The sequence below is a fragment of the Notamacropus eugenii genome, chromosome 3, assembly GCF_028372415.1.
Source record: "Notamacropus eugenii isolate mMacEug1 chromosome 3, mMacEug1.pri_v2, whole genome shotgun sequence".
Taxonomy (NCBI): domain Eukaryota; kingdom Metazoa; phylum Chordata; class Mammalia; order Diprotodontia; family Macropodidae; genus Notamacropus; species Notamacropus eugenii.
This window is the reverse complement of record NC_092874.1, coordinates 152288125-152301601: the sequence shown is the minus strand read 5'-3', so window position 1 is coordinate 152301601 and position 13477 is coordinate 152288125. Positions and strand designations below refer to the sequence as shown.

The following is a 13477-nucleotide window of genomic DNA, read 5'->3' as shown; positions in this document are numbered from 1 at the left end:
TCTTCCTTTGGAGAAATAAACAAAGGCTTTTAGCCGCATTTCCAATGTTTGATGAAGCATTTTTGGTTAAACTTAGAAGCATCAAATTAAAAGTAGATACTAAGTCTTGACAAGACTCTCCTTCAACCACATTGTTCAATCAGTTCATGTAATTTAATGTAATTCATGTAATGTAGGATTGTAATTTCAAAGATCAATTTAGAATTCCCAAATACACATGGAAAATAAATGACAGCAAAGCCTTTGCCAGGAGTTTATTTTTAACTGCTATGGCAGGAGTTTCTTTGGACTGTATTAAAAACAAATGAAGCAAAAAAGCAAAATAGCACAATTTATGTTTGATTTTCATCCATCTGCTGGACTAGCTGATGTTTCTGTGAATGGCATCTGTTGACAGTTTTTACATTTGTAGGGCTCAGAAGCTCCAAATTTTAATCATACTCATTTATTTTATGTCTGTGGAACTCAGTTCGAAATCAGCCAGTTAACAATCACCAAAACTGGAATCTTGATAAAAGGTCTTTTCTTTTACCAAAGCCTGGGATACATGTGATAAATTGGAGAGGGAAGAATTATGTTCAGACAATAATTATCTAGCAATGCAGCTCTAAAAGCAGCCCACCTTGGACAGTTTTAATTATTTGTTAAATTCTACCTTTTATATTCACTGCTTAAAACAAATATCAAGCTAGCTCTAGTGAAAATATGAGCCACAAAAACAAGGCAGGGTTATAGGAGTACAGAATCAGTAGAGAATTCTGTGGTAACGTAGTCCAATTCAGGATTTGTACAGGAATCCCTTCCACAAAATCACTGGCATTGTCACCCAGTATCTTAAGCACTTTCATTAAGGACAAACTCATTTTGCAGTCATCCATGATATTGTAGGGGAGTTGTAATGCCAAGGAGTTTCTTTTTTACATTGATATTAAATTTGTCCATCTATAAATTTTACTCACTTACTACTTACTCCTAGTTTTTACCCAAGAGACCATGAGAAATAAGTCTAATCCCTCATCCAATAGTTGATTATATCAATCATGTGCTCCCTAAATCATCTCTTCTCAAGGTTAAACATCTCTTGTTCCTTTAACCATCCTCATATATCATGTCTCCAACATCCTAAGTGCTCTCAGCTCTCACTGTCTAGCTTGTCAACATCCTTCCTAAAATGTAGTGCACAGAAGTGAACGTAATACTTTAGCTGAAATCTGAAAGGGGGAAGAATTCTGAAGGATTATCAATTTGTGCTGGATCCTAAACCACGCTGAAAACAGCCTATGAAGGTATAATTTTTTTTTTACTGGCAGATGATTTGTTCAATTAAAAGAAGAAAATATGGCACCTTCTTTGGGGCACACTCCTCCCAACTCCTACTGCCACTGTCAGACTGGACCTCCAAATGGGGTGACTAGTGCTCCCAATTTGGATTCTAGAGCAAACTCTAAGGGGCTAGGTTTCTAGTATTGTCAGTCAAAACCCTCCATCTCAGACACCTATTGACATTAATCAGATTTAATTAGCTTTTGATCAAAGGTACTTCCTAAGGTCATAAAGCAAAATCAACAGGCGTGGTGGGTGTAGAAAGAAAACTCAGAAGTCAAGTCACTGGCTGGGAAAATGCCCGGAAAAGGGAAAAAAAAATTAAGACTATAGAAGGTTACTTTCTTGGTGAACAGATAATTCCTCCCTTCCTTTCAGATGAGGAAGAACAATGCTTACCATCCGGGAAAGACACAGAAGTCAAGGCTTCTGTATCCCACACATCCAAAATAAATATACCATGGGCTCAGGCCATGGAAGAGCTCAAAAAGGATTTTGAAAATCAAGTAAGAGAGGTAGAGGAAAAACAGAGAAGAGAAATGAGAGAGATGAAAGAAAAGCATGAAAAGCAGGTCAACACTTTGCTAAAGGAGACCCAAAAAAATGCTGAAGAAAATAACACCTTGAAAAATAGGCTAACTCAATTGGCAAAAGAGCTTCAAAAAGCCAATGAGGAGAAGAATGCTTTCAAAAGCAGAATTAACCAAATGGAAAAGGAGGTTCAAAAGCTCACTGAAGAAAATAGTTCTTTCAAAATTAGAATGGAACAGATGGAGGCTAATGACTTTATGAGAAACCAAGAAATCACAAAACAAAACCAAAAGAATGAAAAAATGGAAGATAATGTGAAATATCTCATTGGAAAAACAACTGACCTGGAAAATAGATCCAGGAGAGACAATTTAAAAATTATGGGCCTACCTGAAAGCCATGATCAAAAAAAGAGCCTAGACATCATCTTTCATGACATTATCAAGGAAAGCTGCCCTGAGATTCTAGAACCAGAGGGCAAAATAAGTATTCAAGGAATCCACTGATCACCTCCTGAAAGAGATCCAAAAAGAGAAACTCCTAGGAACACTGTGGCCAAATTCCAGAGTTCCCTGGTCAAGGACAAAATATTGCAAGCATCTAGAAAGAAACAATTCAAGTATTGTGGAAATACAATCAGGATAACACAAGATCTAGCAGCTTCTACATTAAGGGATTGAAGGGCGTGGAATATGATATTCAAGAAGTCAAAGGAACTAGGACTAAAACCAAGAATCACCTACCCAGCAAAACTGAGTATAATACTTCAGGGGAAAAAATGGTCTTTCAATGAAATTGGAGACTTTCAAGCATTCCTGATGAAAAGACCAGAGCTGAAAAGAAAATGTGACTTTCAAACACAAGAATGAAGAGAAGCATGAAAAGGTGAACAGCAAAGAGAAGTCATAAGGGACTTACTAAAGTTGAACTGTTTACATTCCTACATGGAAAGACAATATTTGTAACTCTTGAAACTTTTCAGTATATGGGTAGTGGGTGGGATCACACACGCACGCACGCACGCACACACACACACAGACAGAGAGCACGGAGTGAATTGAATAGGATAGGATCATATCTTTAAAAAATGAAATTAAGAGGTGAGAGAGAAATATATTGGGAGGAGAAAGGGAGAAATGGAATGGGGCAAATTATCTCTCATAAAAGAGGCAAGCATAAGACTTTTTAGTGGAGGGAAAAAGAGGGGAGGTGAGAGAAAAACATGAAGTTTACTCTCATCACATTCCACTAAAGGAAGGAATAAAATGCACACTCATTTTGGTATGAAAATCTATCTTACAATACAGGAAAGTGGGGGATAAGGGGATAAGCAGGGTGGGGGGGAGGATGGAAGAGAGGGCAACGGGAGGAGGGAGCAATTTGAAGTCAACACTCTTGGCGAAGGACAGGATCAAAGGAGAGAATAGAAGCAAAGAGGGGCAGGATAGGATGGAGGGAAATATAGTTAGTCTTACACAACATGACTATTATGGAAGTCATTTGCAAAACTACACAGATATGGCCTATATTGAATTGCTTGCCTTCCAAAGGGAATGGGTGGGGAGAGAGGGAGGAAGAGAAGTTGGAACTCAAAGTTTTAGGAACAGCTGTCAAGTACTGTTCTTGATACTAGGAAATAAGGAATACAGGTAAAGGGGTATAGAAAGTTATCTGGCCCTACAGGACAAAAGAGAAGATGGGGACAAGGGAAGGGAGGGATGATAGAAGAGAGGGCAGATTGGTGATAGGGGCAATTAGAATGCTCGGTGTTTTGGGGTGGTGGGAGGGGACAAATGGGGAGAAAATTTGGAACCCAAAATTTTGTGAAAATGAATGTTAAAAGTTAAATAAATTAATTTTAAAAAATAAAGTAAAATCAAGTGGTAGAAAACATTCTTCACCCCAAAACTGGGATATACTCTTGCATAAATCCACACAGAGTAGAGGGAAAGAGCAAGCTTAAACTTAGAGAACAATCATAATGAAATACCCATGTGGGAAGAGGAAGAATGATGGCAGCCTTCTTTAGGGTGGGTGCAGAGAGAGGAAAGAAAAAAAGGGAAAAATTTACATCATAACTTATTATATGTGTATATATACATAATTAAAAGGAATAGCAAATTGTACATAATTTGCAGTTTCATGTTCAATCATTTTTATTATACTATATTATGGAAATGCTTATTCCATAAACTAAAATAAAAGGGAAAAAAGAAAATGAAGGGATTTTAGATAAGACAAAAGAGCAGCCAGAGTTAAGCCTGTAAAAAATTCTTTTGTGAATATTATCCTACCCCATTTTTATGTAATCACATGGTGTTAATGTATAATGGTTATATGGGCTTAAGTTTTAAATAGGCATCTTCAAGGAGTATATCTCCTGCACTAGAAGAGAGTTTTGGCTGTAGACTCAAGAAAGTTCTCTGATCTATAAAGAACCGGGAGTTGTGAGTTCCACTTTGTCCCATGTGTACACCGCATATGTCCTCTAAGGCTCTGCCCTTGTTCCTCTCCTACTTCACTCTCTTCTCTTTTCATACTCATCTTGTCTTCTCCCCTCGTCTCTTCTTTTCTTCAGGGTCTGCATCACTTTCATTTTTATGTTCCCAGTACCAAGCAAAATTCTTTGTTAAATACATGTATTTTTCTTTTTTTAAATTGAATTGAACTGAATTATAATGGTGAGTGCTAGGTAGCTTTTAATTAAGGATGACGCTATATTTTGCAAAGTGCCTCAAACCATAGCTGAACCTTAAAATAGACCTATATGATGCATGTTATTATTATTATTATCCACATTTTAAAAATGGGATAAGAGAAGAACGTAGAAAGGTCCAATACCCTGCTCTGGATTACTTAATATGTCGGAAACAGAGCTGTTACCAAGGTCTTACATGTCACATGCAACACATGATAAATGGCAAATTGAGCAGAACAACTTAGAAAAACCTGGGAAATTAAAAGAAAAAATGAAAAAGCTATATCCTTTAATATTTTCCCTCCTCAGGTAAAAAGATACAGATAATGTAATCTTTATCAAGAGTGGTTCACAGCACTGCAATTTAATGTCTCATGGGTCTGTTACTTCAACGGTGAGGGAATTCCCTTCACCGATAACTAAGATCTGTAACTTAGTAGAAAAATTGGAGAATAGTGTAGAACTCAGTGATATTAAGAAATTGGCCCCTCATCAAATAGTCAAGTCAACAAGGATGTCTTACGTCCCTACTACAGGCCAGACAGTGTGCTAAGTGCTTCAAATACAAAGAAAGCAGGAAAAAAACCCAAAGCAAACAAAAACTACAGTTCTTCAACTCAAGGAGCTACTGAATATTAAAGGCACAGCTGGAACTTAGGTCTTCCTGTCTTCAGCTCCAGCACTTCATCCACTCCACCACACACGCTCTCAATATTTCATTAAAACATTATAACCAGATTCTGCCATGATGCTCAGAAACACTGCTCTGATGCTCTTTGCCTATTCATGGCAAATCCATATCATGTATGTTGTAGAGGACCCAAAGTATTACTTTATAACAGTCAAAAAACATTTATACCTGAGAGTATCAAGGCCAATGAGCCTGTTTCCAGCCATGGCACGGCTCCAATTTTCCAACTGACCCCTTTCATTATGAGTTACATAACTCTGTGTTTGTACTGAACCAAGTACAAACTTGGATGGAGTACAATGGCATTAAAAATTTCTTGAAGACAATCTTTGTACTAATCTTTTCCTTTTGGTACCTGGACATAGAAATACATGGTTCAACACTACCTCATAGAACAGAAGAGTCAATAAGTCTAACTATGTCATATTTACTCTGGTTCTCAGCTTCCTCCCATCTATTTTCATTCAATATATTTTTGGGAAAATTAATTTCCTACATAACTTCGCTCTCCCACCCAGTGCATGACTGTTATGCTGCTGTAAAGTAGTTATCTCACTGTCAACGGAGATTTCTTTAAGTAGAATACATTTTTCTCTTGCTGGGGCAGACAATGAATAATTTAAAGATAAATTACCAATGACCAGGGGAAAGAGCTAGGATATATCCAGTCTTCTACCCTGTACACAACTGCATCTCACCTACCTCTCCTCTCTCCTTACACTGGTTTCCTTTTTACTCCCCCTGGGGAGGAAGCTAAAGCCTTATAAGGTCCCAAGTGAATCTTCAAATTTATGGAAACACCAACAATGAGTAAAGTCAGTCAGTAGTAGCTCCCTAAGCCCATTTCTAGAAGCAAAGATGTTTAAAGACCCAAGCCTAATACTTAAGAAAAGAAAGATAAAACTAAATGTATACATCACGCTTCAATCACTTGTAAGCCGTTGCCTATATTCTTCTTCAGAAACACACTCATTAAAGCATCCATAAGGCAATTCTGCATTTTCAATGGCACTCTCCCTACCTGATTCTTACCTCCCCACCCCCAAATCAGAGGAATTACTGAAGAAGGAGATACATTTTAGGAACTCTATTTCAATCAACTTTATCCCTGATTAATCCTGCCACTCTTTTAGAGTTAATAGGAGAAAGTGTCTCAAAGACTGATGACAATTCAGTTCAGTGAAATTCAATAAGCGTTTATTAAGTATCTAATACGTGCACAACACTGTACTAGGCTAGAGAAAGCAGGACATTTAGGTAATTTTGACCGGCCCTGATGGAATTCACAGTCCATTAAGGTTGTTAAGGGTTAGTTGCAAACAAGATCCATATGGTTACCGAGTCCTTTTTATATTTTGAGATTTCAGGTCAAAATAGGAGGGAAAATTATTAAATAAAAATGGTAAATTTCCCTTCATTCTATCTGCCATCGAAAAGGCACAATACTGAGTCAGATGAATTATTTTACTTATTAAGAAGGTCTCAAAATAATAGCGCAGTTTAATTAAAAATATGTAATTTGAGATATCACAGTCATATAAAACAGCAATAAGCCATGTATGATTAAATCTTTCAATATAGTGTTCTGTCCTCTCAATTGCTACTCATTCTCCACTGCATTAAAAATCCCTTCAGACATACTTTTGTATGGGTATATGCTCAAAAGTTCACACGTAATTACATACAACACACAAAGGCACACACACAAAAGCAAATTTTGCTCTTCACTCTGGGACTTCATGCTGCCTCTTTCTTAAAGTAACTTTATTTATTATCCCACTTAAAAGTCTTAAAGTAAATCAACAAACTACTCTAAGGGAAAAAGTTATTTCATGTTCAACCAACTGCCTGACAGATTGTTGTAGTCTTCTCATAGATAAGACTACGTTAAAACATCTCCCACAAAATTGCCATATGATGATTCACTTTTAAAATTTCTTTGCTAGCTAGATACATCACAGAAGGTAACTTAAACACTTAATTTTAAATGGGTTACATTAAATTTCTGTGATAGGAGAGAACTCTTCATGGTAATAATATATTAGCATTGCTACTAATTTTAAACTGTTTTTTTACTCCAATTTTCTGTGACAAGGGAAACCTTAAATAGCATTTCATTAATTTAATAAAATCATTCATCCTAGAAAAAAAAAACTAACTAGCTAACCAGGGAATATAAGTAACAGTCCACTACTAGTTGGACTGTTTAGGTGCTGAATAGTATGCTAATAAAGCTAAGGTATCTCAAAGTACTTTATGGTTCCCTTTTCCATGATAGTCTGGCTTCGGTTTATTTTGTTACTGAGAGAGAGGAAACAAATATTTTTTTCAAATTGTGAATTTTTTAAAATTTTAGTATCTATAGGAAAAGATACACTGAGGTGAAAGCTACCCTAGGAAGAAAAATTAAGCTTGGAAGAAGAGGAGGTAGAACTGTGGCAGGCGAGTCATACACCAATAAGAATTGCTCCCCACAACTGGAGATCTGCACATACGTGACATACTCAATCCCTTGAAATCATTTCTAAATTCCATGGCAAACCATTCTTCACCTTACTACAGCCCATGAGATTTCTGTTGGAACATTTTACACACTGAAGTCACTGACCACAATGACTTTTTAATCATCTGTGGATATTTCAACTATCTTTGCTTTATCACCACAATTGAACGTTTCCACAGTTGTATTTACTGAAACTTAAAGCCATTTTAACACTAAGAATTTGGGCTGTCTATAAATAAATTATCTAAGAAATCAGAATAGTCATAGAATTGCATGTATTTTGCTCACAGACATTAAAATAAGATATATGTTTATTTCATGGATATTAGTTTTACATACAAAGATATACGTTTACAAGGCTGCAAAGGATTTGGAAAATATGATTCAACTGTAGAGAATTTCAGACACTTAAATTAGGCCAATCATTTTCAAAAATGAAAAACATTTTTCTAGGCTACTGATGAACTGGAGACTTTAAAAGTATTTATTATAAAGGTATGGCAAAACTGTCTAATAAAATTACAAGTAAGTGAAACAAAGTAATAAAGTAGAAGAACTTTTCTATCAGCCTGAGTATTTCTTCCTTCATCAATTCGCAGTCACCATCTTCCAAAGAGAATGAACAAAATGCTTACTCCTACCAACTTTGTTTGTGATATATATTCATGTTGTTTTAAAACTATAACCACTACTAGTAAGTGCAACATACTGTGTTTTATATTAGACAGACACAGAGATAACTTTTGTCTAGGGTTTTGCTTTTTAAGTATTTTCTCTTTTAAAAAAATCTACAGATGTAAGAACAGTCCCTTAAAATAGCTGTATTCTAGACCAAATGATATGCTGAGCATTTCCTAAAGTAGGACAATTTCAATCATATGAAAAATGTTATTCTAATAATACGTTGCAAGCAGGATTAAGTTTAAGGTCTTATTGTAATCCACATTTAATATCTGAAACAACTAATTCTATAATGGTTTATGAATCTGCTTCCTAAATATGTTCTATAAAGAAACCATTAACATTTACTGTCCTAAAACAACACTTTAGCATTTGTTCTAGAAAAGACTTATCAAAAGATTGTTAACAATGGGTTTGTCCTGCAGTTGCAGAGAAGCACAAGCTCACCACAACCATAGAAATCACTTTGCTAAACTCCACTAAAATGACAACTTGAATGGGTATTAACTTTTAATCCTAGTTTTAAGTGAACAGGTGGTTCTTGTATAATTCAGTAAAACTATAGACACCATTTTACCTTTTCTATTTCTTATATGTGAAATATAACAAGATAATCAATGAATTAGTCAAACGTAGCCTTAGTCGTAAAGCTACCTAAAATACAGGTTATTAACTCAGAGAATCTCAGAGTAGCAAATGAACTTAGAGGTCACCTAGTCCAACCCCTTGGCCATGAACAAATCTCTTCAATAAATTCCCTGGCTAGAGATCATTCAGCCTTCTCCTAAATACCTATATCAAGAGGAAACTAATTACCCTATGAGATAGCTGACTCTAATTTAGGACAGGTGTCATGGTTTACAGGTTTTTCCTTATGCTATTAAGAAATTTATCTCCCTGATACCTGTTAATCCAAATATTGTACTTGGAATCATGAAGAATAATTGTTTTTAAATAGATTTTTATTCATTGATTTTGTTTTTACAATATCTAAATTTCCTTCTTCCCTAAGAAAGAAAGAAGGAAAGACAGAGAGAGAGAGAGAAAGAGAGAGACAGAGAGAGAAAGACAGAGAGAGTGAGAGAGAGAGAGAGAGAGAGAGAGAGAGAGAGAGAGAGAGCCATCCCTTATAACAAAGGGAAAAGAAGAGAAAGAAAAAACAGTTCAGCCAAACTAGGCAACATATTGAAAAGTCCAGGGGCAGCTCTAGACTGCTAGAATGTTCAGGAATAGAATGTTCAGGAAGTCTCATCTCCCTGAGTTCAAATCTGGTCTCAGATACTTACTAGCTCTGTGACTCTGAGCAAGTCACTTAACCCTGCTTGCCTTAGTTTCCTCATCTGTAACATGAGCTGGAGAAGGAAATGGCAAACCATCTCAGAGTATCTTTGCCAAGAAAAGCCCAAATCAGGTGATGAAGAGTCAGATACAACTGCAAAACAACAAACCTTTACTGTTTTCATAACCATTGTTCTTGATCTCTACAAAGAAGTGAGAAGAGGGAATACTTCTAATTCCTCTTCCATTTAACACTTCTTTCAATTTTGCACAGTAGCTATACTTGGCCTCTATTTTCTCTTCTCCAGATAAAACATCCCTAATTCCTTCAAATGATCCCTCCATGACTAGTTTTGAGAATCTTCACTGTTTGGTTCAACCTTTCTTGAGTATTCTTTAGTTTAGAAGTGTCTTTAAAATGCAGAATTGAAAACAATACTCTAGATGTTGACTCAACAGAGGAAGAACACTGGGACTATTTTTTCCCTTTTTTTCACACCCTTTTCTTTCTAGTGTAGTGTGAGTTTTACATTTGCTTACACTGCTGATTCCTATTAAACTCTGAATAGGAATCCAGGGCCATCTCCAGTCATCCTGATCAATATCGGAAGACTGGACCCAGATGAATCCGGAGGAAAGAGTGAGGCTTGGTGACCCTGCACAGCCTCCCTCACTTAAATCCAATTCTCTTGCATGTCATGACATCACTTTCCTGATATGATCCTCTTTGAGAACGAAGGACAAATAACAAAAATGTCAAATAATAGTAGCTAGCACTTACGTAAGGTCTGCAAAGTACTTCATGCTATCTCATTTTATCTCAACAATAACAATCCTGGGAGGTAAGTGCTACTATTTTACAGATTTTACAGATAAGGAAACTAAGGCAGGAAGAGATTAAGTGACTTGCCCAGCATCACACCACTAGGTAGTGTCTAAGTCTGAATTTTGAAGTTTGAACTTATGTTTTCCTGAGTCCAGGTTCAGAACTCTACTGCACCACCTGGCTGCCTCATTTTCAAGTCACTTAAAACTTGTCAGTCACACTTTTTACAGTTTGTGCTTGTACCACTAGTTTTTTTAAACCTAGGGTCTCTATTTTACATTTTTTAAAAATTTAACTTTCTTACATCTGCCCATAGTTCTTACCTGTCAAGATCTTTTTCACCCCAGTTCCCTACCAACAAAATAGCTACTTCTCCCAGCTCTGTGTCATCTTCTAACTTGACAAACATAATTGTGTTGGAGACTTAGAACTGTAGAATCCTAGTCTGATGCCACTGCTTCATCCAGTTATGAAACCAATGAACTGCACTAACATCCATCCAAATGTATTCATCTTCTCCCCAAGAATGTTGTGAGAGACTGACAAATACGTGGTTGAGATACAAATGGATGACATCCACAGGGATGTTCCTTATTTATGAGTCTACAGACAAAAAAGAAATAATATTAATTTGAGAAGGTTTGTTCTTAGGAAGTTCATGATTTTGCTCCTTTGCATAAGCCTCATTCCAGCTCTGTTAGATTTCTCACCCTGTCAGGAGAGAGCTAGCCCATCCTTCCCCAAAGGATCTTTCAGGTCTTCAGGAGTTACAAGAACACCTTGATTTTTCTTTAATGGATCCCAGGTGAGGGAACGTTGTGTACATTTAAGCATGTGCACACTAAAAAGAACTTTCAGCAACTATCACAGTCCACAATCTTTCTTGAGAACTCACAATGTGTTTATATAAGTCCTAGGTACCATATGAGACACTTCTCTGCTATTTATCTTGTCTCCTACTAGTATATAGAATACTTTATTCCTTGCCAGAGTCCCCACACACAGATCTGAATTTAAACTACTTGAAATCAACTTAAGCAAAAATGGTAATGTCTTAAAACTAAATGGTCCAAATAATGGGCCCCATATGCAACAAAATATTGATAGCAGCACTTTGTGTAGCAGAGAACTGAAAATAAATTAGATATTCATTGATTAGGGAATGACTAACGAAGTTGTGGCATGTGAGTGTAATGGAAAGTTATTGTACTGGAATGAAGAATACGGTAATATGAACATATGCTGTAATGAGAAACGAGGAGTATGACAAAAACAGAAGCAGGGGAACAAGTAAGCAGTTGAAGTTAATACAATTAGGGAAACAATGTACATAACGAGTACAAGAATATACATGAAGAGTACAAAAACAAAATGACTGAAAGTGTAAAATTATAACATTCAAGCTTGGCCACGTAGAAGAGATAGAAGGCGTATTTCCAACCCCTTTTTCTGCATAGTTGAGTCTCTATGAGTGTGGAACACTGTACTTTTTCAACATATTAGCTAGTTTTGTTGACCTGATATTTTCCCCCCTTTTAAATTTTTTTATTAAATAGGATCACTCAGTGGTGGTAGGGGAGGAATGTATTGGGAAATGTAGGTGATATAACAACAAAGCTATCTTTCTTCTTTTCCCTTTCCTTCTTTTCTTCTTTTGTCTGAGAGGCAATTGGGGTTAAGTGATTTACCCAGCATTACACAGCCATTAAGTGTCAAGTGTCTGAAGGCTAGATTGGTACTCCGGGCCATTTCTTCATCCACTGTGGAACCTAACTGCCCCAATAACAAAGATATCAATAATTTTTAAAAATCCAACTAACTGATCACCTTCTGATAGAACTTACAGGCATATCATGAAAACAAAACTAGGATTACTGAGATGGAAAAGAAAAAAAAAGAGAAGAAATAAAAAATATATTCTTATAAATACACTTTAATGGGGTTATATATAGCAATGGTGGTATGGTAGATACAGTGCTAAGACTGAAATCAGGAAGATCTAAGTTCAAATTCAACCTCAGACATTTACTAGCTTTGTGACCCTGGGCAAGTCACTTAACCCTGTTTGTCTCAATCTCATCTGTAACATAAGCTGGAGAAGGAAATTGCAAACCAGTCCGGTATCTTTGCCAAGAAAACCCCAAGGGTCACAGTCAGACACCACTGAAAATGACTAAACGATAACAACAAACATGAGAAATTATAATTTTATTCAGAGTTAATATTCCTTTTTCTTTACTCATCCTTTTCTAAGTGACATCATTAGTCCCTAAGAAAAACGAAAGTTTTCCATAACCATGTCTTGGCTCATGTTATTCTAATGTCTGAAATATCCATTTCTCTTTTTCCTTCCCAGCAGAATCCTAACCTTTACTCTCATACTCATCTCAAAGCTTTCCTAGATGACTCCAATCAGCTGCAACCTCTCCACTTTCCAAAATCACAATGGTCAACTAGGGATACTATTCTACTAGTTTCTTAGTGATTAGTAATCATGTACTGCCTTATATGACAAATTTTCTGGTTTTGTTTTTAATATTACTTAGATTTCAATGCGTTTCTGCTGCTTTTCCTCAACTAAAACAAGCTATTTGAGGGCAGGGATTCTGTCTTAGAAGCAACTTTTTGTAGAACTTGCTGTATAAGCACTATCAAAGGCTGTTGGGATATTAAATATCAGTTAAGGTATAGGAAGGTAGGTTTAAGTTTGGAAACACCATAATTCTTTTTTCTTTGCTATTAAAGATTTCTTTAAAGTAGGACAAGAAGCTTAACGAGGAACCAAATTAGAAGAACGAAATAGAAATCCTTATCACTTAGGTCAGATTGGAAGAATATTATGGCATTCCAAAGGATCACAGTAGTTCTATAGTGCCAGTATTAGCTGCTATAAGCATTTGCCTATCTGTTCTTGTACTTTTGGCACCTTTTTTTGTGGTGCCAAAA

General features: G+C 36.1%; 1 protein-coding gene across 2 annotated transcripts in view; it reads right to left on the bottom strand.

Moving 5' to 3' along the window:
• The window catches only part of RELN (reelin), a 553318-nt gene that overhangs the window by 260795 nt on the left and 279046 nt on the right, over nt 1–13477 (bottom strand). The window lies entirely within an intron of this gene.